We start from the raw sequence: 27,087 nt of genomic DNA, 5'->3' as shown, positions 1-27,087 counted from the left end.
CACATTTGCTATGCGCCATTCCTGTGGAACATAACCAGTCCTCAGTGAATCTTCAAATATTAAAAATAACGGTCTGTCTATCACCGTACATAATTCATGCAGAACCCGGGGGTGTATGCCATCTGGCCCAGGTGATTTATCTATCTTAGTGGTTGCGAGGCGGCGCCGTACCTCTTCCTGGTTAAACTGTTGACATTCCAAAAAGAATTTAGATTATTCCTCATTGTGTCTTCCACCAGGGGATTTTCCTGGGTAAAGACAGTTGAGAAGGCGACATTCAATAGATTGGCCCTTTCCTCATCTCCTTCCACCATGAACCGCATGTTATTCCTAAGGGTGCCCACACTCTCTGTTTTTAGTTTCTTTTAGTTTCTTAATTTGGGATTATTTTTGCTCTCATTGGCAATATTTCTCTCAGTCTCTATTTTTGCGGCCTTTATCTGCTTTTTACAGGATTTATTTTTCTCTCTATAATCCTGTAATGCCTCATCGCTACCTTCACGTTATAGCACCTTAAATGCCTTATCTTTCTCGCTTATTGCTTTCCTTACAAGACTAGTTAGCCACATTGGCTTTTTCTTGTTCCTCTTATGCTTTTTCCCATAAGGTATGTGTTTCTCACAGGACTTTTTCAGAATATATGAGAAAAAGTCCCATTTTGGGAGGGGGGGGGGGGGGTGCTTCCTTGATCTATATCATATCTATCTATGTATGTGTCTATATCTATCTATCTATCTATCTATCTATCTATCTATCTATCTATCTATCTATCTATGTATATCCTATCTCTCATATCTATCTATGTATCTATATCTATCTATCATCTATGTATCTATGTATATACTATCTATCTATGTACCTACCAATCTAAGTAACACTCCAGCACAGCACATGAGGGCAGAGCACATGAGGGCAGAGCTTGCAGACAGTGGATCACTTGTTCAAGCTAACCTGTAAAAGTGAATAAAAACCTTAAATCAAAACATTTTTTAATAAAAAGAATTAATTAAATAAAGTTAAAGTCCCCTAAACACAAACATTCCCTATACACATGTAATAAAGTATAAAAAAAAAATACAAAATCGCCAAAAACCCCCACATATTTGGTATCGCCGCGTCCGTAACAATCCATACAATAACTCAGAAACATCATTGGTCCCGCTCGGTGAACGCCGTAAAAATAAAACATGAAAAACTCGGCAAAAATTTACATTTTTCATAAAATCTCTTCACAAAAATGCTCCAAAAAGTGATCAAAAAAAGTTTTGTGCGCCAAAATGGTAGCAATTGAAAGGCAAACTCAACACGTAAAAAATAAGCCCTAAACCAGCTCTGTCAACCAAAAAAATTTAAGTTATGTCTCAGAAAAGATGGCGATGCAAAAACAAATGAGATTTCCTCTATATTAGTTTTTTTCCAGTAAGTGGTAAAAATAAAGGAAAAACTATATAAATAAAGTATCATCGTAATCGTAGTGATCTGTAGAATAAAGATAATATAGTATTTTTAGTGTACAGTGTACGACCCCTAAAAAATACAAAAAGAAAGGAAACCAAAATCGACAATTTTCTTCTCACCCATACATTCAAGAGTTAATAAAATCTCATCAATAAGCTACAGACCCACTAAAATGAAATATTTGTAAAGTGCATCTCATGTTGCAATAAATAAGCTCTTATATGTCCAAATTGCCAAAAAAAAAAAGATTGTATAGCCAATAAAAAGTGACAATGCATAATCTGCTCTGAATGGTGCAGCTTCCCTTCGATGCCCTTGCGTGTGCCCATACAGCAGGTTACCACCACATATGGCGTATTGTTACACGCGGGAGGGATTGGTATCAAATTTTGTGGAGCGTTTTGGTATTTTATCCACTGAGAATTTGTACATTTTTTTTGAAAAACACATTAATTTAGCCAAAAAAAAATTACTTTCAAAATTGTATCCGATTTTGTTTTAACCCCTGTTAAACAATTAAAGGGTTAACAAACTTCATAAAAGTTGTTTTACATACATTGAGGGGTGTCGTTTCTATAATGGGGTAATTTATCTTTTACTATTTTACTTTTATTTAGGTCTCTCAAAGTGACTTGAAACCTGAGCAGGTCCCTCAATAGCAGGATTTTGTGTTTTTTTTATGAAAATGTGAAAAATCGCACCAAACGTTCAAAGCCCCATAACATCCTACAAAAATAAGAGTGTGCATAAAAAACCATGTCCACATAAAGTAGACATTCGGTAAATGTTAGTAATTAAGTTTTTTTTGCTGTTATGACTATGTGTGGAAAAAGTAGAACATTTTGAAGTTCGAAAATCGAGAATTTTTCCAAATTTTCACCAAATATCTGATTTTCTCATAAATAAATGCAAAACATACAACCAAAATTTTTCAACTAACATGAAGTACAATGTGTCACGAGAAAACAATTTTACAATCACTTGGATATGATAAAGCGTTTCAAAGTTATAACCATTTATAGCGACATAGGGCAGATTTGAAAAAATGGGCCGTGTCAGGAAGGTGAAAAGTGGCTTGGGCGTTAAGGGGTTAAAATTACCTGCCCTACAACGTATCAAAAATTTTTTGAAATGACGGTTACACTTTAAGGTTAAACACGGACTAGCAAATTACGCTTTTGTGGGATCTGCTCAGATTTCAAGTCACTTTAAGAGGCCTAAATAAAAGTAAAACCCCATAAATTAGCCCATTATAGAAACTACAGCCCTCAATGTACGTAAAACAACTTTCATGAAGTTTGTTAACCCTTTAATTGCTTTACAGGGGATAAAACAAAATTGTGTGCAATTTAGACATTTTAATTTTTTTTGGCTAAATGAGTGTGTTTTTCAAAAAAATGTACAAGTTCTCAGTGGACAAAATACCAAAACGCTTCACAAAGTTTGATACCCAATTTCTCCGGAGTATAAAAATCCCCCATATGTGGAGGTGACCTGCTGTATGGGCACACGCATTCAGAGCAGATTATGCATTGTCACCTTTTAACGGCTATACAATCTTTATTTTTTGGGCAACTTGGACATATAAGGGGCTTATTTTCTGCGACATGAGATGCACTTTACAAATACTTCATTTTAGTTGGTTACTGGCTTATTGTTGAGATTTTATTAGCTCTTAAATGCATGTAGGGAAAGAAAATCATACATTTTTGTTCCCTTTCTTCTTCTATTTTTTAGGAGCTATACACTGTACACTAAAAATACTATATTACCGTATATACTCGAGTATAAGCCAACCCGACTATGAGCCGAGACCCCTAATTTTACCACCAAAACCTGGAAAAACCTATTGACTAGAGTATAAGCCGAGGGTGTAGTTTACAGCCAGCCAGCCCCCTGTAGTATACATCCAGCCTGCCCCATGTAGTATACAGCCAGCCTGCCCCCTGTAGAATACAGCCAGCCTGCCCCATGGCGCACACTATGATGCGGCAGTGTCGCCGCCGATGACGTCATCAGCGGCGACAGCGCCGCATCATAGTGTGCGCCCGTCGGCAGATCGCATGGACGCGACTGCCGTCTAGCTAAGTAAGCAAAGAGACCAGGAGCCGCCAGTGAAGAAAGAAGAGAAGAGCGGAGCCGCTGCCGAGAATCGGGGTCTGCCGCCGAGGATCCGGACACCGGAGGGTGAGTATTATTATTATTTTTTTTTTTTTGGTTGACTCGTGTATAAGCCGAGGTGAGGTTTTTCAGCACATTTTTTGTGCTGAAAATCTCGGCTTATACACAAGTATATACGGTATCTTTATTCTATAGATCACTACGATTGTGGTGACACCTCATTTATATGTTTTTTTAATATTTTACTGAAGGAAAACAAATATAGAGAAAATCTCATTTATTTTTGTGTAACCATCTTTTCGGAGACATAACTTTTATATTTTTTTTGTTTACAGAGCTGGTTTAAGGCTTATTTTTTACATGTTGAGTTTTCCTTTTTAGTGGTACCATTTTGGCACACATAACTTTTTTTGATCCCTTTTTGGAACATTTTTGTGAAGAGATTTTATGAAAAATGTACATTTTTGTCAAGTTTTTCATGTTTTGTATGTGCGGCGTTCACCGAGTGGGTCCAATAATCTTACTAATTTATTGTACAGATCGTTACGGACGCGGCAATATCAATTATGTGGGGGGGTTTTCATGATTTCATTTGTGTTTTTTGTACTTTATTAGGTATGTAAAGGGAATGTTGGTGTTTATGGGACTTTCTTTTTATGTTATTAATTCTTTTTATTATAAAAATGTTTTATACTCGAGTATAGTAATAGTTGGGAAGAGGATTGAGCCATAATAAGACCTCTGTGACTCACCTGTCATGATCATGGATAGGACGGTAAACACCCCACATTTGGGGGGTTTCTGATATATTGCGATTGCCGCACACAATGGCTACAGGTAATATTAATTTATTACTAATTAGACTATATGATCTATCTTAGGTGTTTTCTATCTATGCATATGATTCAGCCACTATATTGAGGACCCCTGATAGTATAACAGCTACATATAGATTTTACTTTACTATATAGGTTGAGGTTGGATTTTATATTACCGTATTTTTTGGACTATAAGGCGCACTAAAAATCCTTTGATTTTCTCAGAAATCAAAGGTGCGCCTTATAGTCCAGTGCGCCTTATACATGAACCATACTTACAGACAACAGCTGCCTTGAACTGTGCACAGGTCTGCCACCTGCTGGTCATTCATCCTTACAACCTGGTGCGCCTTATATATGAACTATACTTACAGACAACAGCTACCTTGAACTGTGCACAGGTCTGCCACCGGTTGGTCATTCATCCTTATAATCAGGAGCGCCTTATACTCCGGTGCGCCTTATATATGAACCTAGACGGTTTAGCAGGCATTTATTGATGGTGCGCCTTATACTCCGGTGCGCCTTATAGTCCGAAAAATACTGTATATCATTTTTGCTATAAAGGGTTGTTTGTTTACCTCACTATTGTTGGTATATTGTGATCTAGATGTGATTTAAGCAAATAGTCATAATAAGCAAATAACAACCTATTATATTGTACGTTGTGCCATTTTATTACATGGTGTGAGGGGATTTGGGGTTACTTACCCATGTCCTTTATCTGTCTTTCCATTGGAGTAGTCCCAGTGTTTTAGTCCCTTGTAGTTTTATTGATTGTCCCATTTGGATTCATAGGGGCTTATTTACTAAGGCTCCGCGGCCGCATTTCCGTTGGGTTTTGCAATGTTTTCAGGGATTGCGTCGCTGGGACAGGGATTTAGAAGAGGATTGTGTCAGATTTTGGCACATCGGCGCTGGCTTTCATGCAAAAGTGTGCCCCATTGTGTGATTATATTCTTGTCATGAATTTAATAAAAATCATATTTTTACATATTTAATCATTTTGTGGTTATGTGTCTGTTGTTTGAGTCTAATATTCTTGCCGTAATCTGCATTGCAGGAAGAGCTGCAATAAAATAAGGTCTATTGCAGTCAATGTAAGGCTGAGGGTATTGCTCAGACTGCACAAATTAAGGTATTAACTACATTTTAAATGGCCTTCTTCTATGTCACAAGTGATGTCCCATAGCTGGATGTCTTTGGTCAAAGAGAGACCCGCGATAACCAGGTGTAGTGACGGTCCAAAGACCAAAAGTATCAAGCCACACAGGAAGAGAAAGAGTGGGATAAGTATGCTTTCCTTTTTTTGCTTTGTGCAACTGTTGCCCCAGACTCCATAGGATTTTATAGAAAACTTGGAAAACCCCTTAAAGGCTCCCATACACATGATATAGCCAGTAGTGGATTGTAAAATAGGTGGTTTGGGTGGTAGTCCAGAGCCCAAGCCTTCACCCATGAAATTCGAGTACATATGTTTCTATATAAACTATATTATCTATATAAATATAGTTTGCTGAAAAGGGAAATGCTTTAGGATGTTAAGAGGACGTGATCATTAGAAAAAGAGCTTTGAATGGACTTTAGTTTTGTTCTCGTGAAACTGCATATTTTAGAAATTCTGGGGCAGATTTACTTACCCAGCCCATTTACGATCCAGCGGCGCGTTCTCTGCGCTGGATTCAGGTCCAGCCGGGATTCACTAAGGTAGTTCCTCCGCCGTCCACCAGGTAGCGCTGCTCCGCTGAAGAGCATCAGAACGCATTGGAATACACCGAGCCAGGCTGAGTGAAGGTAAGTGCAATTTTTGCAACACATTTTTTGTTTTAAATGCGGCGTTTTTTCAGAATCCGTCGGGTTTCCGTTCGGCCACGCCCCCCAATTTCCGTCGCATGCATGCCGGCGCCGATGCGCCACAATCCGATCACGAGCGCGAATTGGGTTCTTAGTAAATGACCCTCGATGTCTGTAGATATAAAAAAATCACTATTCTAGGAGAAGCTCAATAAGTGGACATTCAATTAGGGTTTTTTGGTTTGCTATCTTTGTGGAGCCCACTATAGAGGTGCAGGCCACTAGATGCCTAAGGCTACAGCTTACCTCGCACAAAGTGATTAGGGGGTTGAAAGAAAATGCCTGATGCTTAACACCCTCCATATCTACTGTCTGGCGAGAGTACGGTATAACTTCTAGATGGTCAGTCATACCTACAAAAATCGGTGGGTTTGGCCAATACAAATCTAATGTATATTTCTCCCTTTTCACTGAGCTGGTACTGTAGTGTAATTTACAAGCTACTTTATGGCAAGGGATTTTCCCTCTTTAAATAACATCCAATGAAACCTACTGTAAATGACATTTGTACCAAAGCATAAATATTCCCACATCAGATTAGAGAAAGACCTTGGGTTACTGGAAAGAAATGCTGTCATCTGTGCTCTCCTCTAGTCCTGGAGCACATGGCATATGTAATATTTGTGGTACATCTACAAGACCTACATATATACAGATCCAAGGGAGTAACTAAGAAAGGCTATGTCCCATTCCCAGCCCAGAAATGTGGTTGGACCTTTCTCATCATAAGGAGAAACGTCACTGTGGACCCCTTTCTTGTCTCCCAGTACACAGCTTGGAATATTAAAGGGCACCTGTCCCCAGGAACCTCATTTTTTGTAAAGATTTCACAAGCCTATTACAGGTGGATTGCAAAAATGTATTTCTGCCTTTTCTGAGCATTTGCATTACAGTATAATTGTGTGTTTTAACTTACCTTGTACCTTGAAAGAATCATGTTCTGAGTCCCATGTTTGCTTTGGTTTGGCCTCATTTCAAAAAATACATGTGACTTATCTGTGCTAAAAACTCCTCAGCTCTCAGCCCCTCATCCCTCCTGCTTCTTCACTCACTAATGGTGGTGCGCTGCCATCAGCGGGGGAAAGAGGAGCTGTACAGGAGCACAAAGGTGGGGGCTGAGAGCTGAGGAATGAGCAGCATAGACAAATCACATGTGTTTTTATAAAAATGCAGCCAAACCAAAACTAACCCGGGAGTCAGAACATGATTCTGTCAGGAATCCAGGTAACTTAAAACACACAATTATATTGTAATGCAAATGCTTAGAAAGGGCAGAAAGACAATGGGGCAGATGTATCATAGTTTGGTCTCTCTGAGGTGAATTTTAGAGACTTTTGGTGGCTAGTTTTTGTACCTTATGTATGATCCTGTCTTTTTACTTGTGATACATGTTCAGTTTTTCCTGTCCTGGCAGGAGCAAATTTTGGTTTAGTTTTGAGACTTTCTGTTGCAAATGTCTCAAATCTACATGGATACAAGCCTTGTGAGGGGGTTATATACAGGAGAGGACACAAGCCATGTGAGGGGGTTATATACAGGAGGGGACACAAGCCATGTGAGGGGGTTATATGCAGGAGTGGACACAAGCCATGTGAGGTGGTTATATACAGGAGAGGATGCAAGCCATGTGAGGGGTTATATGCAGGAGAGGATACAAGTCATGTGAGGGGGTTATATGCAGGAGAGGACACAAGCCATGTGAAGGGATTATATACAGGAGAGGATACAAGCCATGTGAGGGGTTGTATACAAGAGAGGATACAAGCCATGTGAGGGGTTATATACAGGAGTGGACACAAGCCATGTGAGGGATTATATGCAGGAGTGGACACAAGCCATGTGAGGGGTTATATACAGGAGAGGATACAAGCCATGTGAGGGGTTATATACAGGAGTGGACACAAGCCATGTGAGGGATTATATGCAGGAGTGGACACAAGCCATGTGAGGGGTTATATACAGGAGAGGATACAAGCCATGTGAGGGGTTATATACAGGAGAGGACACAAGCCATGTGAGGGGTTATATACAGGAGAGGATACAAGCCATGTGAGGGATTATATGCAGGAGTGGATACAAGCCATGTGAGGGGTTATATACAGGAGAGGATACAAGCCATGTGAGGGGTTATATACAGGAGAGGACACAAGCCATGTGAAGGGGTTATATACAGGAGAGGATACAAGCCATGTGAGGGGTTATATACAGGAGAGGATACAAGCCATGTGAGGGATTATATGCAGGAATGGATACAAGCCATGTGAGGGGTTATATACAGGAGAGGATACAAGCCATGTGAGGGGTTATATACAGGAGAGGATACAAGCCATGTGAGGGGTTATATACAGGAGAGGATACAAGCCATGTGAGGGGTTATATACAGGAGAGGATACAAGCCATGTGAGGGGTTGTATACAGGAGAGGATACAAGCCATGTGAGGGGGTTATATAAGGGGGGGGGTACAAGCCATGTGAGGCGTTATATATAGGAGAGGACACAAGCCATGTGAGGGGGTTATATACAGGAGAGTATACAAGCCATGTGAGGGGTTATATACAGGAGAGGACACAAGCCATGTGAGGGGTTATATACAGGAGAGGATACAAGCCATGTGAGAGGTTATATACAGGAGAGGACACAAGCCATGTGAGGGATTATATACAGGAGAGGATACAAGCCATGTGAGGGGGTTATATACAGGAGAGGATACAAGCCATGTGAGGGGGTTATATAAGGGGGGGTACAAGCCATGTGAGGCGTAATATATAGGAGAGGACACAAGCCATGTGAGGGATTATATACAGGAGAGGATACAAGCCATGTGAGGGAGTTATATACAGGAGAGGATACAAGCCATGTGAGGGGGTTATATACAGGAGAGGATACAAGCCATGTGAGGGGGTTATATACAGGAGAGGACACAAGCCATGTGAGGGGATTATATACAGGAGAGGATACAAGCCATGTGAGGGGTTATATACAGGAGAGGACACAAGCCATGTGAGGGGGTTATATACAGGAGAGGATACAAGCCATGTGAGGGGGTTATATACAGGAGAGGACACAAGCCATGTGAGGGGATTATATACAGGAGAGGATACAAGCCATGTGAGGGGTTATATACAGGAGAGGACACAAGCCATGTGAGGGGTTATATACAGGAGAGGACACACGCCATGTGAGGGGGTTATATACAGGAGAGGACACAAGCCATGTGAGGGGTTCTATACAGGAGAGGACACAAGCCATGTGAGGGGTTATAAACAGGAGAGGATAGAAGCCATGTGAGGGATTATATACAGGAGTTGACACTACTGGTAATTTGGGATTTAACATGTTTCATTTATAATGTATTTTGAAACGTATTACAGCAGCTGAGCAGAGTAGATTTTCCTAATTACATTACTGCTAACATTTGAATTTACAAAACGCATAGTAAATGCAATGTTAACACATGCGTTAATGTGGCATTTATATTGTGTTTTGTAAACGCAAATGTTAAGTTTTGACAAAAGAGGTTACTGTACAAAATGTTAAACAGTTAAAGCATGTGAAATAATTCCAATTTACATGTTAAAATCGGGTCCATGAAGAAAAAAATTATTTTGCACCTGCCCTGGACCAGGTGCAGAATTGTCTCAAAAATGGCGCAAAAACGGCAAAAGTCGCTAAAATTAGACAATTTGGCTAGCTGAAACTATGATACATGTGCCCCAATGGGTTAAATGGAATCTGTCACCTCAAGGCTACTTAATAAACCCTTATACATATGTCAGTACCTTGATTGTGTTTCAAAGATTCTATTGTGGATACAAAAAGTTACTGCCCTGCTCCAAAAACTATTTTTGTTCCCCCACTTTTCTTTCAGACATCCAGTCAAGGAAGTGGGAGAGCTCCTGGATACAATCATGTCCTCCACCTTCACTTGGCTGTTCTACATTATAAACCTGCCCCTCCACATGCACTTCCCGCTACTTACATCACTTCAGGGTACCCCTGCCCGCCTTTCCTGTGAGACCTGGTGACATCCAGTTCACTCCAGGTCTGTAATCTTCATTGTCGGTGGGTACTTAGATCAGCCATGGTAAGGCGTGGGGCAAGTGGTATAACTTACTAATGGTGGAATGAGGGGATTGGGAAACTGTGACCACAGACACTACGCTGCGGTCTCATACCTGCTTGCATTTGCATGGTTAATCGGTAGCTGCGTTTCGAAAGTATTTAGCAGGGATTGTGGGGCATACATGATTTCACAAAGGATTTTTCAATACACTTGTTGCTAAAGGGTTTGGGGAGAGCGATGGCCCTGAAGGATACTGCAGCCTTTATGCCTGGCCACAACGGATGTTTGAGCTTCACCATTTGAGTCCCTGCTTTTCCAGAATAGTTTTGCACTAGCGTTCTTCAGCACTATGCAGGTTATTGAGTTAGTTCCTAGTCAGACGCAGTCAACCTGGGTGGGGAGGATGTTATGTTGGTGGGAAACACAATAAAAGTACACATCCGTAGATCCAAAACTGATATTTATGGATCAGGGGTCTGGTTATTGGTAGAAAAACTGGGCAGGTCTCTCTCTGCCGGTTGAGCTTGCTGAGCACTTTCATATCTCACGGTCCGAAAGCCTCAGCATTCATGTGCCATGAGAACAGGTCACCGTTCACCAGATTTCAGTTCACCTCATTCTTGTTGTATGTCAACGTTAGTACGTTCAGTCTCAAACAGATGAGACTCGACAGGTTTAGGCCCGATGCCCACAGACAAGATTGTTACGATAAACTCAATCACGGTGCGTGAGGGATTTACCAGACCAAACCGAAAAACTGCTGAAGTGTTCAAAGTACAGTCTAGCTTACACTTATACAGTACATGTGATAAGCAGTAATAAAATTACAGGCAAAGGTTAATATTTAAGGGAGGAAAACATTATTTCACGTAGCAGGAAATAATAAACTTGTTAAGGGCCTTTTCTCGATGATAAAGAAACAACTTAAATATCACATTTTATCGGCCAAGTAAAACACTGAAGTCTATCTAGCGCAGAAGCCACTGCAAACCTATATCCTCCAAATAACTACAGTATACACACAGCCTAACCAGGTGAGCACCAGCTAACTTATAATTTTTTATGCTACTCTCTCTATTTATGCAGTATGCCTTGTATGTATAATAATGTATTCAGTATGTGCAGTGGTAGAAATTAGATTACGAATTAGAAGGAAGGTTGGTGGGAGTCCATTCTATTACTTATTCCAGGAAGGTGATACTTGACATGACCATTGTTAATTTTGAATTCTGGTGAAGACTCCATGGAGCAAATATCTTAAATAAAAATTGAGAGAATTTGGATTATTATTTACTATTTTGTTGGCGAGGTGGATTGGGATGAGCAATCAAGCAGTGATGTAACTTAACAGAGTGCAGAGTGTATGGTTACATGTAGACTTATTGCAGGTTTAGGGGTTCCTCAAACTTTTAAAGAGAACCTATCATGGTAATTTGGGGCTCTTAACCAACTGCAGGTCCTTTGGTGTCTTCACCTGCTCGTAACCAACTGCAGGTCCTTTGGTGTTTTCACCTGATCATTGTATTTAATGAAGTTGGAGTAGTACTTTCTGTCTTCATTGCCGTACCTACAGCACATGCACTCTGAAGCCAAGGTGTACTACAGCGATTTCACTGTATCAGTGAGTAGGCGTCGAGATCTCCTACTAATGTAATTATATGTGGGGTCTTTTTGGTGTACGGAGGGAAATGATAATGGCTGATTTAGAACACCAAACCACTGGTCCATAAGGAACTTTTAGGTGCAGTTGCATATGATATGCATATTAATAAAAGACCACCCCTACTCAAAACACTGTGTAGGAAGCTAGTTAGCCCTTAAAATATTTTAGAGGAATTAAAACAAAATGAAGCTTCTCTTTGGAATTTTCAAGTGATGTCATTAATATTTTAATTTACCTCTAAAATTACTGTTTTAAACATTTAAATATATAAAATGTATACACCTAGGAAGGATGAAAAGAGATGTTGATGGAATAGTTTTGTGATGACGTGACATGTTTTGCAAAGCCCCTAAGATACGAGAATAATGGAAGTCTTCAACAGATGACCCTATTTTGTAAACTTAACCACTTACAGATTTTATCAAGGGCACTCACTGGGTAAAGAGTCTTTGGTCTATATCAGCGTAGGCTTATCTACGGGTTTAGAGTTTTGCTTCACTCTTCGTTATTGTGTGTTTATAGACCTGGAATCTTAGAAAGAACAGCAGCAGTATCCAGCACTACATCATTTTGCTCCTGTTCTTCTGTACAACAGGACCAGGTGAGTGGAAATAACCTATTTTTAGGCACTTGATCATACGTCAATAACAATTCAAAACCTTTGCATAGGTCAATATTATAACTGACTTCATGGAATTTTCTAAGATATCTTATCAGGGCAAGGAGCTGCTGTCTGAACTTACTTTGGGCTGTTATCATACTCCCTACTTTCTTTGAAAATCTGCTTTTCACTCTGAAATTTCGACTGAATTCTTACTCGCTAACAAGACAGACGGAAATTCTCTAGAGTATCAGATTATCAGTCTGTACACACTAGTTGAAAACACACTGTAAACTCAGATATGATAGTTAAAAAAAAAATTAAAGGGAACCTGTCATCAGGTTTTTATCATTTAACAAAGGTTCCTCCAGAAATCTTCCTACTTTTAAGTCTTTAGTATTAAATTCCTCACTTTTAAAAATAGTAGAGTCACAAGGGAGGTGTTTTCTCTTTAACAAAGTCACAGCATGACTCGGCCAATGTCTCCCCTCAGCTTTATCATTGCACTCTCCCTCCACCTCATTTGGGAGGGTGGAATGGGAGAGCTGAGGGAGAAGTTGGCTAAGTCATACAGTGCCTGGGATGAAGAGAAAACATTCCTGAGGTAGGGGTAAATGATCCGACATCGGACTGTTGGTGCACAACCATAATACATCATTTTCCCATCCTTATCAAAGCTGTTATGCCACTACTGCTCAAGGTTCTACTCATTTGGACATTACCATGGAATCCTATGCCGGAACCAAATACATACAAAACAATGAAGTGACAAATAACTGTACAGTTTTAGTAGCATAATCCGTTGTTACAATAACAGATCTTATATTTCCCTTCCTCTTGTCCCTTCATTTTCTGAAAGAAAATGAAAGATTGTAGGCCCCCCAAGAAAAGCTGAATTTAGGGAATTCCTGCAGTGAGTCTCTGTCAGACGTGAATAATTATGTATTTATATTATGATAGAACTTCTTTGGTGTTATTAGTGTTGTAGAGGGGATATTTTTGGGATGTTTTTAAGCATCTTTCCCACTACCTTCCTATTTATACAAATAAAACTTTGGGTTGCAGATTCTTGTAAATAAACCTGGATCCAATATGAAGAAATGGAAAAAAGATACGGTGGAAGAAGATTCTATACCATGTATCATGGAACAACCGTAACCGCAGCTTACAGCATTATCAGAGAGGGGTTTAGGGTTTCTAACGGTGGGCTGTTGGGGAGAGGAGTCTACGTAAGCAGAGAAATAGAGAAGGCATCAAATTTTCCTTACAATACTACAGCTCCAAAAGTGGTCTTGCAAAGTCAGAGTGGGAAAAGTGAAGAGGATTGATAGTCTAGATCACCCATTGCGATTCAACTGGCACGAACATGGCTATGCCTGTGCCTGGGTGCCTCAAACTGCTGGTTTGGAGCTTGGTTTTCATGAAGAGAACTGTATTTATGACCCTAGCAGGATCACAGTGACCGATGTTGTAAGTGGTTCTCCTGAGCACGTCAACGCTTTAAAAAAATTAATTTCCAGAAACTAATACAGTTGCATAATCTTTATATACTTCAATGTGCTGGTAAACCTGTTCCCAAAGGAGCTATGAATAACAACATCGATAGGCACCAATAAAAAAGGATGCTACTTTCAAAATTCGTCAGAAGTTGGAATTATGTAAGCCTTAGAGTGTCAGAGAATGGAGGTTCCGGAAACAAACTTTGTTTTACGATAATGGGGCACTTTTACTTACCCAGTTCTGTTGCGATCCCGCGGTGCATTGTCCGACGAGGATTCGGGTCCGGCGCGATTCACTAAGGTCGTGCGTCCAATTTCCTGCAGGTGTCATTCCGAGCTGAGGTCCGCCGGAGTTCACCTGCTTCTTCCCAGTGCATGTGAGTGCTTGATCTTGCGACGCAAATCCTTTTTTAAATTCTGCGGTTTGTCTGAATCCGTTGGGTTGTCTGATGGCCCGCCCCCTGATTTCTGTTGCGTGCAAGCCAGCACCGATGTGCCAAAATCCGATTGCGTGCGCCATAAAATGGGGCAATTCAGCGTAAAACGGAAATATTCGGGAAAACCCGACAGAATTGCGGTCCCTGAACCCTTAGTAAATGTGCCCCAATTTGTTTGACTTATGCCAACAGTTCCTGATGTTTGGATGAATATTTCCAATGCTCTTATTCCTTTTAACTCCAACTCTATTTATGTTGTTTTCTTTCACACAAATTAACGCTTTAAAACTAAATTGTGACATAATGTAGGGGGGACTTTAGACTGTTTGTACACAAGCATAATACATGATTTGTACTACTAAATCTCATGTATGAACCAAATGTACACAAACATATATTTATACATTTATATTTCATATAAGAAGAATATTATGTTTTTTAACAATCTGTCCTCTTTCTTCATATTCTTGTAAACTTCTTCTATAGACTGAAAGTTCTCATAAACACAGTTATATTCATTTTGAAGAAATGCAAAGAAAATATGGCGGAAGAAGATACTACACCATGTATCATGGAACTAAAGTACCTGCAGCTTACAGCATTCTCAGAAATGGCTTTAGAGTTTCTACCGGTGGGATGTTGGGGGAAGGAGTCTATGTCAGCAGAGATATTGAGAAAGCATCAAAATATCCAATTGGAGCAACGGATCAGAAAGTGGTCTTGAAGCTCAGTGTAAGAGTGGGAAAGGTGAAGAGGATTGACCGTCAAGATCACCCACTGCGTCTCACCTGGCATAACCATGGATATGACTCTGCTTGGATGCCACCAGGATGTGGTATGGTACCTAGTGGCCAGGAAGAGGATTGTGTTTATGACCCTAAGAGGATCAAAGTGACTGATGTTGTAAGAGGTCCTCCTGAACATGTTGCCGCTTTAAAAAAATTAATTTGATGAAACCAGTGAGGTGGTACAATTTTCATATGCATGAATTTCCTGGTTAATCAGTCCTTTTCTAACATGTTATTATGATAATATTCACATATATGGTTAAAGTAAAACCTCAGACTGGAACTATACTTGAAATTGTGTCATGTTGTCATCATGTCCAAGGGCCTGTGCATTCTGAATAACACAATGGGGCACATTTACTTATCCGTCCTATTTGGAGGGTACTCAGGTGTATGTTTATTGATTGGTGGAGGTTCCCAAAGTGATATAACCTGAAGCTGCATAACATCGAAATACACTTAGAACAGTATTTGGCCTATGATACTTGAATTCACCACATCTGAATGCACCAGACTCGCCTAGGACCAGGTCCACTTTCCTTAGTGCGGTGACCAAGTCCCATACGGCAGTACTGTATGGAGCCCTGTAGCAACTGTGCTGCGCAGATGGTGGCCCTGGTAGAGAATGGTAAACAGACTGTGACATAAACGGACATACCAGAATATTGTCACGGAGTTAGTTTTATGAATAAAGTTTCTTGAAAGCTTTTGAAAACCATAGACATTCTACATAGGATTGAGCTACACTTTTATATAGCTTCTGAACATTCCACTAGTGTCTGACACATAGAAAAAGAGAGTTGAGATAAGAGATAAGAGATGATGAGATCCATGAGATGGATATAAAACACAATGACACACACCTGCTCTATCTTACCTATAACACACACTGTCAGCTCTGCTATGCCTTCCTTATCTTGTCTGTAGCTAGTAGAGTAACTCTCTGCACACTGCTGCTTGCTGGCAGGAAGTGCCTGTGTCTGAAGTGTTCGTGTAATGCAGGGGGAGGGGCAGGAGGCAGAGAGCACTGCATCCATGCAGACATGAGAAGCTATTCATGAGAAGAATCACTGTCAGATCCAGAGACAACCAAAATTGTAAACACTAGGCCTGATAGAGAAAGGCTGGAATTATATCTTCAACATTTTTTGTTAATAATAGTAAATTAGAGAATGTGCTATTTTGTTATATTTAAGAATTTTGTCTTCATGGGAATATCCCTTTAATGAAAGCCTTTGGGAATTAACATTTCAACTGTAAAAATACAAGAGGCAAGTTATCTTACCTCATTTACCAAAAAATGTGCAGATATTTTGTACAAGTTGCTAGATGCTGTTATAATAATTGTAAATATTGATGATTATGGTAATTATGATGTTAATAAAATATGATTGAGAAACTTGAATGCATTGCGAATAATTTATTTTGCATGTGTTTAGCTTTGCCATTGTTACACTACGAAATTTTATAAATTTGAGTTTGTAAAGACTTAACAAACCTCTATTACGAAGTAAAATAGACGTAAGGGGGGACTTATCATTTGTAAGAAAACACACATAAATAACAGTATCTGAAATTATAAGTCTTTTCGGAAAAATATATTTCTAGAAATTCGGATGAATCTCGTCAGTATATAGGGGACAATTTACTTTAAACGAATCACAAAGTAGTGATATTTGGTCATATACTCTTCTCTGGAACAATAGCAACTGGGAAGGGAAAGAGAGACAACGAGAGGTTCAACGTACACACCCCCCACTGCCACAAGTTGTAGCCGCTGCCCTTTTGCCAATCAGTATTGCAAATACTAGCCAGTGAGTACTTCCATCAGTAATAGTAAGGTATGGTTTGCAGAAGGATAACTCACCACTTCCTAGTCCTTTCTCATTGGACCTTAATATTGATGTATGACGTTCTGGGGCCTGCATTTTCTTAACCCTTATTCATGAGGTCTGAATAAGCTTATAGTGTGTTTAGTAAATTTTACAAAAGTTTTACAAAAAACATAATTTAAAATGGCCAACCCTTTTAACCCCAAATAAAACTGAAAAAGTAAATACAAATCCTTTAATCTTTGTTAATTTTTAGCTAGCTCATATACCACAAAAAGTCACCGCAATAAAGCATAAGATACTTCTAGGGATATTTTTTGCTACTTTGCCCTTTAAAAATGTGGTTGTACCACTGCTGTTTGGGAACAATAAGATGAAAAACAGACATGGACAGTGAAGCATAAAGCTTAATCCACTTAGCTTCCTACTTGTCCATCCTTCCCTTGTTGTTAGGTGTCAACTGGTTGATGTTCTCTTCTGGCACCAAAGGGAAAACTTGGAGACAATAAAGGACAAAAGGACAAAAGAATTATCATAGAAATATGAGTCAATTCCAAGAGGGTTAAGCAGTACAGAATGAAGACAAACAGATAGTAAGAAGACAAGCAAGGGTTTGCAGATCAAAACATACAGAAATCCATCAAATGCTAGCAAGCCACTGCGAAGACTTATAGCAAGCAATGAGAAGTGGTTATAGGGTGATTGGACTAGCCCCCTGAAGTCCAGACAAATTTGACTAGCAGGGGAGGAATGTACCCGTCATTTGTCCATTACAACTAGTTTAACCATCTATGGCTCAGAACAAACTCAAAAGGAGACAGATCAGTGTGTTGGAAATCAAGCGGTAGTGAATTAAGAATGCAAATTAGTACAAAATCCCAGTAAGCAGTGCCTCTTCTGCTGTACTTTACACAGATGTTGCAGTGGCCCTTAGAATACATAAAGTGCACTTCTTAAATAGGTGTCCACTGTGAGTGCTCCTGTTCATCACAAGTTTAACCATCTGCAGTTCAGAAAAAAGTCAGCAGGATATAGATGGATGTGGTAGAAATCAGTTATGACAGTCAGTGATGAAATAAGGCAAGAAAGGTATACAATCTAATACAAAATGATAGCTGGCAGTGGACCTTCTGGTTTACTTTATGGGGAAAGGATGGCACTGAAGGCCAAAAGGACACCAATGTTACAGTCCCACCCCCTTTATGAGGGACCACTGGACCCTCACTTGTCCCACCAGGCTTGGAAGAGTTTTGGTAATAGAATATTTTGAGAAAATGATGGAGGTCTTTGCCAGAGACCCATGCCTACTTTTCACAACTGCAGCTCTTCAAATGAACAAGATAGTGACCGGAGTAGTGCACCAGATAGGAAACCAGAATTTTTTCATTTCCTGCTCACCCTGAACTACAATTATGGATGGTGGATTTAACACCATTAACACAGGAGGAATGCACATTTTGTGAAATATATTGGGGCACATTTACTTACCCGTCCCATCGCGATCCCCGCTGTGCAGTGTCCAATGAGGCTTTGGGTCTGCCACGATTCACTAAGATCATGCATCCAATTTCCTGCATGTGTCGCTTCCCCCGCTGAGGTACGCCGGAGTTCACCTTCTTCTTCCCGGTGCATGTGAGTGCTCATCTTGCTACACAATTTGCTTTTTAAATTCTTTGTTTTTTCCGAATCAGTCGGGTTGTCCGATGCCCACGCCCCCCGATTTGTGTCACATGCAAGCCAGCCCCTATGCGACACAATCCGATCGCGTACGCCAAAAACCCAGGGCAATTCAGGGCAAAACGGAAAAAAAATTACAAAACCCGACGAAAATGCAGCGTTCGGAACCATAGTAAATGTGCCCCATTATTTTCACAGAACGTGCTAGGCGGCTGTAGTGTAAAAGAAACTGAATAAATTATGTCAATTATTGGGTACAGATATTCTCAAAACAGTAACAGTATATCTCCACAGATACACAGAAATTATTATGACAGTTTGTCTTTTTAGATACCTCCACACAGGTGAATACTTTAAAGATGCATCTCTTGATTGTACATTTGTTCAAAAATCCAGACGGAACCTTGATGTTCTATGTCAGTGATGGCAAACCTTTTAGAGACTAAGTGCCCAAACTACAACCAAAACCCATTTATTTACCCTGATGTGTCAATGTGCCATTTTAAGCAGTAACTTATTGTTACCTATTCTTCCACTTCTTTAATTGTATCGGCCACCTGATGCCACCAATACAGTAGAAAGAAGGTGGGCAAATTCAGACTATCATTGTAGCTTTTCTACAGGGTCTCTCTGTTTAGGAAGAATGGTGGGTCCAGCAGGAGGACCTCCAAAGATAATGCACTTCTTTTTAACACCTTCTCACTTTTCAAGCAGTTCCAAACAGTCAATGAAGTGTCGCTGTAAAATCGTGCAGCATGTCATAAGTTGCCTAGGACTGCAGGAAGATTTAATGGATTTGGTCCTGTTTGGTGAACTCTGTCCTAGGCTGATGGCCTGAGTGCCCACAGAAAGGGCTCTGAGTGCCACCTCTGGCACCAGTGCCATAGGTTCGCCATCACTGTTCTATGTAGACAACCCACTTCCTTAAAACATTAACAGAAACAGATTATTTTTTTTATTAGCCTGATGTTATTATCTATCCTGGCTTTAGGTGAGTTCAAAAGAACCTGGGCCCAGGTTGTGCACAGTCATTGATTCTTGGATTCCCAGAATGGTTCCCATGGTCATCTGATAATGTTGTCTGATTTATGTTGCCAGAGAAAAGGAGGATGTTGCATTGGATTAGCATCTGTTTAAGGATACAAAGGGGCACATTTACTTACCTGGTCTGCACAGTTCACCGAAAGTGCATTGTCGTGCGCCCGATATCCTGCATGTGTCGCTTCACCACTTTGGTCCGAGGGAGTTCACCTTCTTCTTTCTGGTGCATGTAAGTGCCTGGGCTTGCAACACAATTTGAAAGTTAAATCCCGCGGTCAGTCTGAGTCAGTCGGATCGTACGACGGCACGCCCCCCCCCCCCCATTTCTATCGCATGAAACCCAGCGCAGCTACGCCACAACCGGATTGCGTGCGACACAATCCCAGTGCAAACCCTTGTTAAATACCTGTCAAAGCTGCGCAAATCCGGAAACCGGCGAAAGTGCGATCCGTGACCCTTAGTAAATAAGCCCCATTATTTTTATGGTATGGCGAACAGTGGAAAAGAATCAAAAAGAAGAATTGATGGTTTTCTATTCCTGTACCAAGGAAGAGTTAATAAAAACTCATCAATAAGGTATAGACATCTCTGTAAAGTGCATCTTATCCAGTGAAACAACTAAACACATTTCCTTAAAGTTGTTTTGCATATATTGAGGGCTTTAGTTTCTAAATATCGGGTAACTTATGGAATTCTCTTCATAAGTCGCTGGAAAGCTGAGCAGATCCCTCAAAATGTAAGACTTGACAATTTTCATGAAAATTTAAAAAAAATCACTCCAAAAGTTATAAGCCTCCTACAGAAATGAGAGGATACTTAAGAAATCATAGTAATATAAAGCAAACATTACATTTAAGTAATTAAGGCATTTTGGTAATATGACTGAAAAGTAGAAAAGTTAGAATTTTGCAAATGGAGTCCAACATTCCGTTCCGTTCAGGGTCAGTCATCACGAAGAAGTGAACCGGTATGGTGTGCATTAAACTAGATATAAAATGTATTTTTTGGTCTCAATTTTGCTTGGCCGTCAGCTATCTTGTCCCACTATAAAGGTTAAGGCTGCTATTTTCCTCTAGCCACAGCTTATCACCCAACAAAGAAATTGGGGTTAAATTGAACTTCCTGGTCCTAATCTGGTGGGTTTGACCAATACAAATTTTTTTGGATGTGCCCAATGACTTTGTTACTGGGAGGTAAGGCTCCAGATGCTATGATTACTGTATAAAGGAAATACATACACAATCTACAGTAGGGCAAGGGATTTTCCATATGCAAATAATATCCAATAAAACCTGCTATATATGACATATGTTCTCTTACACTACACCGTACAAAGCATAAACTATTCCCACATCAGATAAGGGAAAAACGTTACTTTACTTATCAAAAAAAGCGGAGCAGAACTATTAATAGATGTATATTGGTAAATTACCTAATATCCCCACACACACACACACACACACATTACAAAATACAAGGGCTAAAGTTTCCAGCCCCTTTCATGAAGCATCTACAAGACTTACGTACAGATGCAGGGCCCAGTCCCATATGTGCACCGCACTGCACATATGAAGGAACATCCTAAGATGAAGATTACATCTCTGTAAATGTATGGCCTGAGGTACCCTTACAAAGAGTGCCAGTATGGACTCCTAGGGGGATATTTATTAGGGTCTCTGTGGCACATCAGTGGCGTGGAAGCATATTGCCAGCTCTTGTGATTATTTTCCCCAATCCGCCACCTCCGGCCCATCAGGGAGTGGGCCGCTGCAGCCTGAGATAAACTCTGCGCAGGACCCCGATGAAGTCTCTTGAAGTATCGGGCTGCGCCAGAGCAGCGGCAGATCTATCTCTGCCTGTTTACTAGAGGAGGAGGCACATGAATCTTTTCTTTCCCTATCAGTTTTCTGTAGGAGAAGGCACATGAATCTCCCCATTCCCTGACAGTTTTCCTATTTCCTCGGCCCACATACACAGTATCGGGAGTAGTAGGGAGTGCGGCTGGCGTTCACAATGCCAGTCTTAATGATTTCCCCTACATGTGTTCAATCACTAGGAAGTAAAGGTGCAAACTAGTGGCAACTCGTGACAATTCACATTAACTGAGTATGGTGTAGAGGCTTCATAATGTGTTAAAAGTTACCTTCAAGGTTGTCTTCTTGACCACCACACAATAGATATTTATGCCAGAAGAAGATCATTGCAACCTGTTCCAGATGATTCCGCTCTAATGGTTTTTATGGGATTTACTGTCTGGACCTCTTGAAGTGAATACATTGCAGTAGCTTTATTTTATAGGGCAGGTATTTAACAAGGCATAAATATCTATTAGTGGTCAGCATTACAGCCTGGACTGATTTGGCAAGTTCTGTGCAGCGCTGCGTAATCTGTGTGTGCTATATATATAAAGAATTGTTATTATTAGCTATTGGTAAGGTCTGGTAAATACCGCATGTGCCCTGGGGGCACAAACCTGTTGGTTTACAACGAGTCTTAGTCAGGGTCTTTTAAAAGTAGGTCTAGGAAAAAGAATGAGCCTGCAGCATATAGTATACAAATACAAACAAGACTTCCATGTAAAATGTACAAAAGTACAATAGTAATAAAGTAGAAAGAAGGATGATATCTTTTTCACGTTGCAGGAAGTGATAAGACTTGTTAAGGGACTTTTTTTGATGAATAAGAAACCAACCAATTTTGCTCTACCCACAGCAGAAGCCACTGCACCTTATGTCCTCTGAATAACTATACATCCAGAACATAGTGACCAGGTGAGCAGCAGCTAAAATATCATAGTCATTACCTCTCTCTGCATATATATATATATATATATATATATATATATATATATATATATTTTTTTTTTTTTTTTCCCTTATGTAGTATACTGTATTCAACATGTACAGTGATAGAAATGAGATAAGGAATTAGAAGGAAGGGTGTTGGGAGTCCTTTCCATTACATATTCCAGGAAGGTAACACTTTCTACATGATGCTGTAAAGGCTGCCTATGGCCATTGCTAATTTAGGATTATAGTGATTAACCCCTAGGAAAATATTTTTAGAGAAATTTGTATCATTAATTAGAAATTTGGGGGAAGGTAATGGTGTGCACTATACCACTAATGTGAACCTCTGAATCTTATAGGAATAGTGGCAGGTGTAAATACACAATATGCTGTTGATGTTGGGTGATGGATTGGAATGAGCAGACAAGCATGGATGGAAGTTGAGGGAATGCACAGAAAATAGTCACATTTATACACAAGTGCCATAGGGGAACAGTAGGTTATCTACCATTGAAATCAGGCATGATAAACCAGGGACACTCATAGATCCAAGCACTGTGTCAATCTTCCTATATTTAATATTTATATAAAAGTATGTGAATGAGCCCGAAGGGCTCTGGGTGGGGGTGGGGGGGGGTGGTTTTGCATTGGGGCTCATTGCAGCTTTAAGTTTTGTGGAACACTCTCCAGTCTTTCACTTCCCTTTACTCTTATCCCTCACCCTACATGGCTCCGTGTAGTGGCAGAAGCAAAGTTAATTAGAAGAGGAAGTCAAGATGTCGATCCTTCCAATGACTCATCTCTGCTGCAGGTGACACCATAGTCTGCATCCACACAACTTCTAAGACGCTCCAGCAGCCAGATGGTAAGTAGAAGTCTTTAAGGCAAATACTACTTTATTCTCATATGTTATAAAGAGAAGCTGGACCACAGAAGTAGATTATAATATAGGTGGTTTGGGCCGTAGCCCGGGGCCCAAGCCTTCTAGGGGGTCCATGGCCACCCAAACCACCCACCAAATTTATACTGAGAATATCCTTTACCTATGAAATCCATACATCAGTTCCTGCTCTAAATACAAATGTACACCAGAGCCATTACGGGATCTTTGAAGTTCCTCCAAAGGTCCTGAAACCACAGAAGGGACGTCATTCTCCAAGAAACTTGATTCTAGTACCATATGTAGGAAGTGAATTCAAGACTCATAAGGGCTTAAACATTCATACTCCCCAGGGCCCATGGCCATCTTAATCCGCCCTTGCTGGACCATTGTACCATTGTCTCCTTCTCTAGATTGTTAGCTCTTGTAATAATGAGCAAACAACAAATACATTTAGAACTACTTGTAATCTACTTGATTTCTGCACCTTCCTTGTCTATATTTCCTCTCTTTTCCACAGGTTGTGACATTCCTAATGCCGAATAAAAATATAAATTGGTTTACAGGTTTTACAACGCCAGTATCTAAGTCTGAAGACATTTTATTGGAAAGGGTGTGAATGATAAGAAACAAATCGAAAGGAAAAGTGAGGGTTTTTTTTACATTTTCAGTAATAAAATGTTCTTCTTATCTTAGTTAATAATTGGTGATATATGAAGTAAAAAGGTCAGATTCTACCAGAAAGAATACAAAATCTTGGCAGGTACAGTGCATTGTGACAGCATAAGTTACAAAATTGCCAAAGACAGGAAAAGGCTGCTGCAGCTTATAGTAAGTTTTAAAAAAAACTCTAGACCCATGTACTTTATTCACAACAATATGGTTTAGTACTTCTCTATGATGTATCTCATGGTGCTGTTATTTTTAGGTGTTTTCCTACCAGTTCAAGGACATCTGAGATTTAAAGATGGGGCTTGTGAAAATTTGCAGTTGACTTAAAATTTAAGTCACACAATGGCCAACCACACATTTATGGTTTGTGTGGGGCAGACACCCAGTTCCCACACCGATCAGCTATTTGTTCCCCAGTAAACATGGACGAAATGCCGGATGCAGTTGTTTCTTTTTAATTCTTGAAGCTGAATGCTGTTACTGTAGCCATGCCTCCTATTAAGTACAGCACCAACCGCTACAAGAATCGAGCTCATGACCTGGACATATTGCCGGATAGGTGGCCATGCAGCCAATCCTGGAATATGTCCGGGCTGAAACTTTGACTTGAACTTTAAGGCCTGATTCAGACAGACAATATGGGGGCAAATCAGAATGACCAGATCATGGCCCCCATAGACTTCAACGGTTCCCGGTTGACTGCATCGTGACCGACTAAGGCGGCCTCGACTTGTCCTATACTTTAGCAGATATGCGTCGTGGCTGCTCTTTTGCTCTTTTGAATGGAGGAGGAGTGAAGAGCGCTCACCACTCCCATCTCCTTCTCCGGCCTTGTGCTCACCTAGGATCCAGCCCATTCACATCTCTTTTTACCGCTAAGATACATCAGGAGGATTCCCAATATATTCATAATATAACCATAACGTTAACTGCTCCCTTCTCTCGTTCCTTCGCTTTCATAAACAATACATTTCGGATTGTAGATGGCTTTAGACAATCTGATATCAGTGGTCTCCTAACAGAACAATGATGTCTTAATATTGCTGTATTATATTGGTAATATAAGAATATTGCAGTTGTTTTTAAGACTCTTTCTTCTCCCTTCATATTCATACAAATGTCTTTCCTAGGTTGCAGGTTCACATAAATACACTTATATATATTTCGAAGAAATGGAAAAGAGATATGGTGGAAGAAGATGCTACACCATGTACCATGGAACAAGTGTAAATGCAGCGTACAGTATCCTCAGAGAAGGCTTTACAGTTTCTACCACCGGGATGTTGGGGGAAGGAGTCTATGTCAGCAGAGATATAGAGAAGGCAATAAAATGTCCAGTCGGTGCAACGGATCCAAACGTGGTCCTGAAACTCAAAGTCAGAGTGGGAAAGGTGAAGAGGATTGATAGTCAAGATCACCCACTGCGTCTCACCTGGCATGATAATGGATATGACTGTGCCTGGGTGCCTCCAGGATGTGGGATGGTGCCTAGTGGGCAGGAAGAAGATTGTATTTATGACCCTAAGAGGATCACAGTGACTGATATTGTAAGAGGCCCTCCTGAACACGTTGATGCTTTAAAAAAACTAATTCCCTGAAAACAATGAAGTGGTACAATCTTTGATGGTAAATCAAATTTGGAACATATTGTTATGAAAATATTCTCATATACTGTATGGTAGCAAGTAGAGCATCAGACTGGAGCTTTGTTGGGGTCCTGGGTTCAAGTCCCAGGGTCAACATCTGCAAAGAGTTTGTATGTTCTCTACAGGTTTGCGTGAGTTTCCTCCGGGTCTTGCGATTTCCTCCCACACTCCAAAACATACTGGTAGGTTGGTTAGATTGTGAGCCCCATTGGGGACAGGGACTGATTTGACAAGCTCTGTGCAGCGCTGCATAATCTGTGTGCGCTATATAAATAAAGGAATTATTGTTATTATTTACTTGGCGTGTCATGTCCATATTAAATGACATAATGTACTTGTGAATGACCTTTCATTCAGTTGTAGCACAATATTTGGTCCTAAATGTGAAGGTAAAGCCCCCCAATATGGAGGCTACTTAGGTCTATTACTTACAAGTTGTTGTATGTTGGTTTCCAAAGTCATTTACCCAGTGTGTACAAGAAACCCAAGCCAAACAGAGGTCTGAGTGTATTATTATTTGATGTATCTTAAGTTTGTCTCTTCCTTATGTTCCTTGTATAAGTTTACTCTGTTAGGCTAACCTTATCGGAGGCGGGGGAGAGCAGTGCAACTTGAAGAACACACAGATTATGCAGACCGTACACACAGATTGTACAAACTGGCAGTGTGAGGGTAGTTTTATGAATCTGCTGCTAACCATTGACTTTTCTTCAATATCACTTTTCTTTTAGGGCAGTAGATATTTCTTCAGTAGCAATGATAGGACATACAGAGCGTTAAGGAGGGTGTAGATTTGTGACATCTTGGAGCTGCCAGAAAGGATTAGATAGATGCTGATGCAATCATTTACTGAACAAGAGATCCAGTATGCAGGAGAGACTGACCACCCATCTAAATAAAAACCCAAAACAACACAGTTAATATCAATATATACTTTATTAATTATATTTATTGTTAAATGTCCTCAAATGCTCACACCCAGAAATGTGCGCTGGGGTTAGGTCTGTACACAGGATATTGTTTGTATTATAAAAAATTATACAATTTTCCGATAAACTTTCTGTATCAATTCATCACAGTTTTCAAGATCTCTGCTTGCTGTCATTCTATAGGAAGCTTCATTGTTTATTTCCAGTGGACAGAAATCTAACCATGGTCACGCAGGTGCTCGGCTCATTATATCATAGAGAGTAAGGGTGTGGTCACACGTTGCAGTTAAAACTGCATCGCAATTAGTTTTGAGGTGG

At 40.2% G+C, this 27,087-nt stretch overlaps 1 protein-coding gene and 1 long non-coding RNA gene across 2 annotated transcripts in view; one reads left to right on the top strand and one right to left on the bottom strand.

Annotated features, from left to right (window-relative positions):
- LOC140065888 (uncharacterized) overlaps nucleotides 1-27,087 on the bottom strand; it is a 115,902-nt gene that overhangs the window by 77,744 nt on the left and 11,071 nt on the right. The gene's annotated exons all lie outside the window — the stretch shown is intronic.
- On the top strand, nucleotides 11,220-15,041 carry LOC140134948 (uncharacterized). The gene is made up of 3 exons (XR_011856431.1): nucleotides 11,220-11,349; nucleotides 12,501-12,579; nucleotides 13,645-15,041. It is a non-coding gene; the product is annotated as an uncharacterized lncRNA (long non-coding RNA).

This window comes from Engystomops pustulosus, chromosome 6, assembly GCF_040894005.1.
Source record: "Engystomops pustulosus chromosome 6, aEngPut4.maternal, whole genome shotgun sequence".
Lineage (NCBI taxonomy): Eukaryota > Metazoa > Chordata > Amphibia > Anura > Leptodactylidae > Engystomops > Engystomops pustulosus.
Note: the sequence above shows the minus strand (reverse complement) of the source record. Positions and strands in the feature narration are given on the sequence as shown.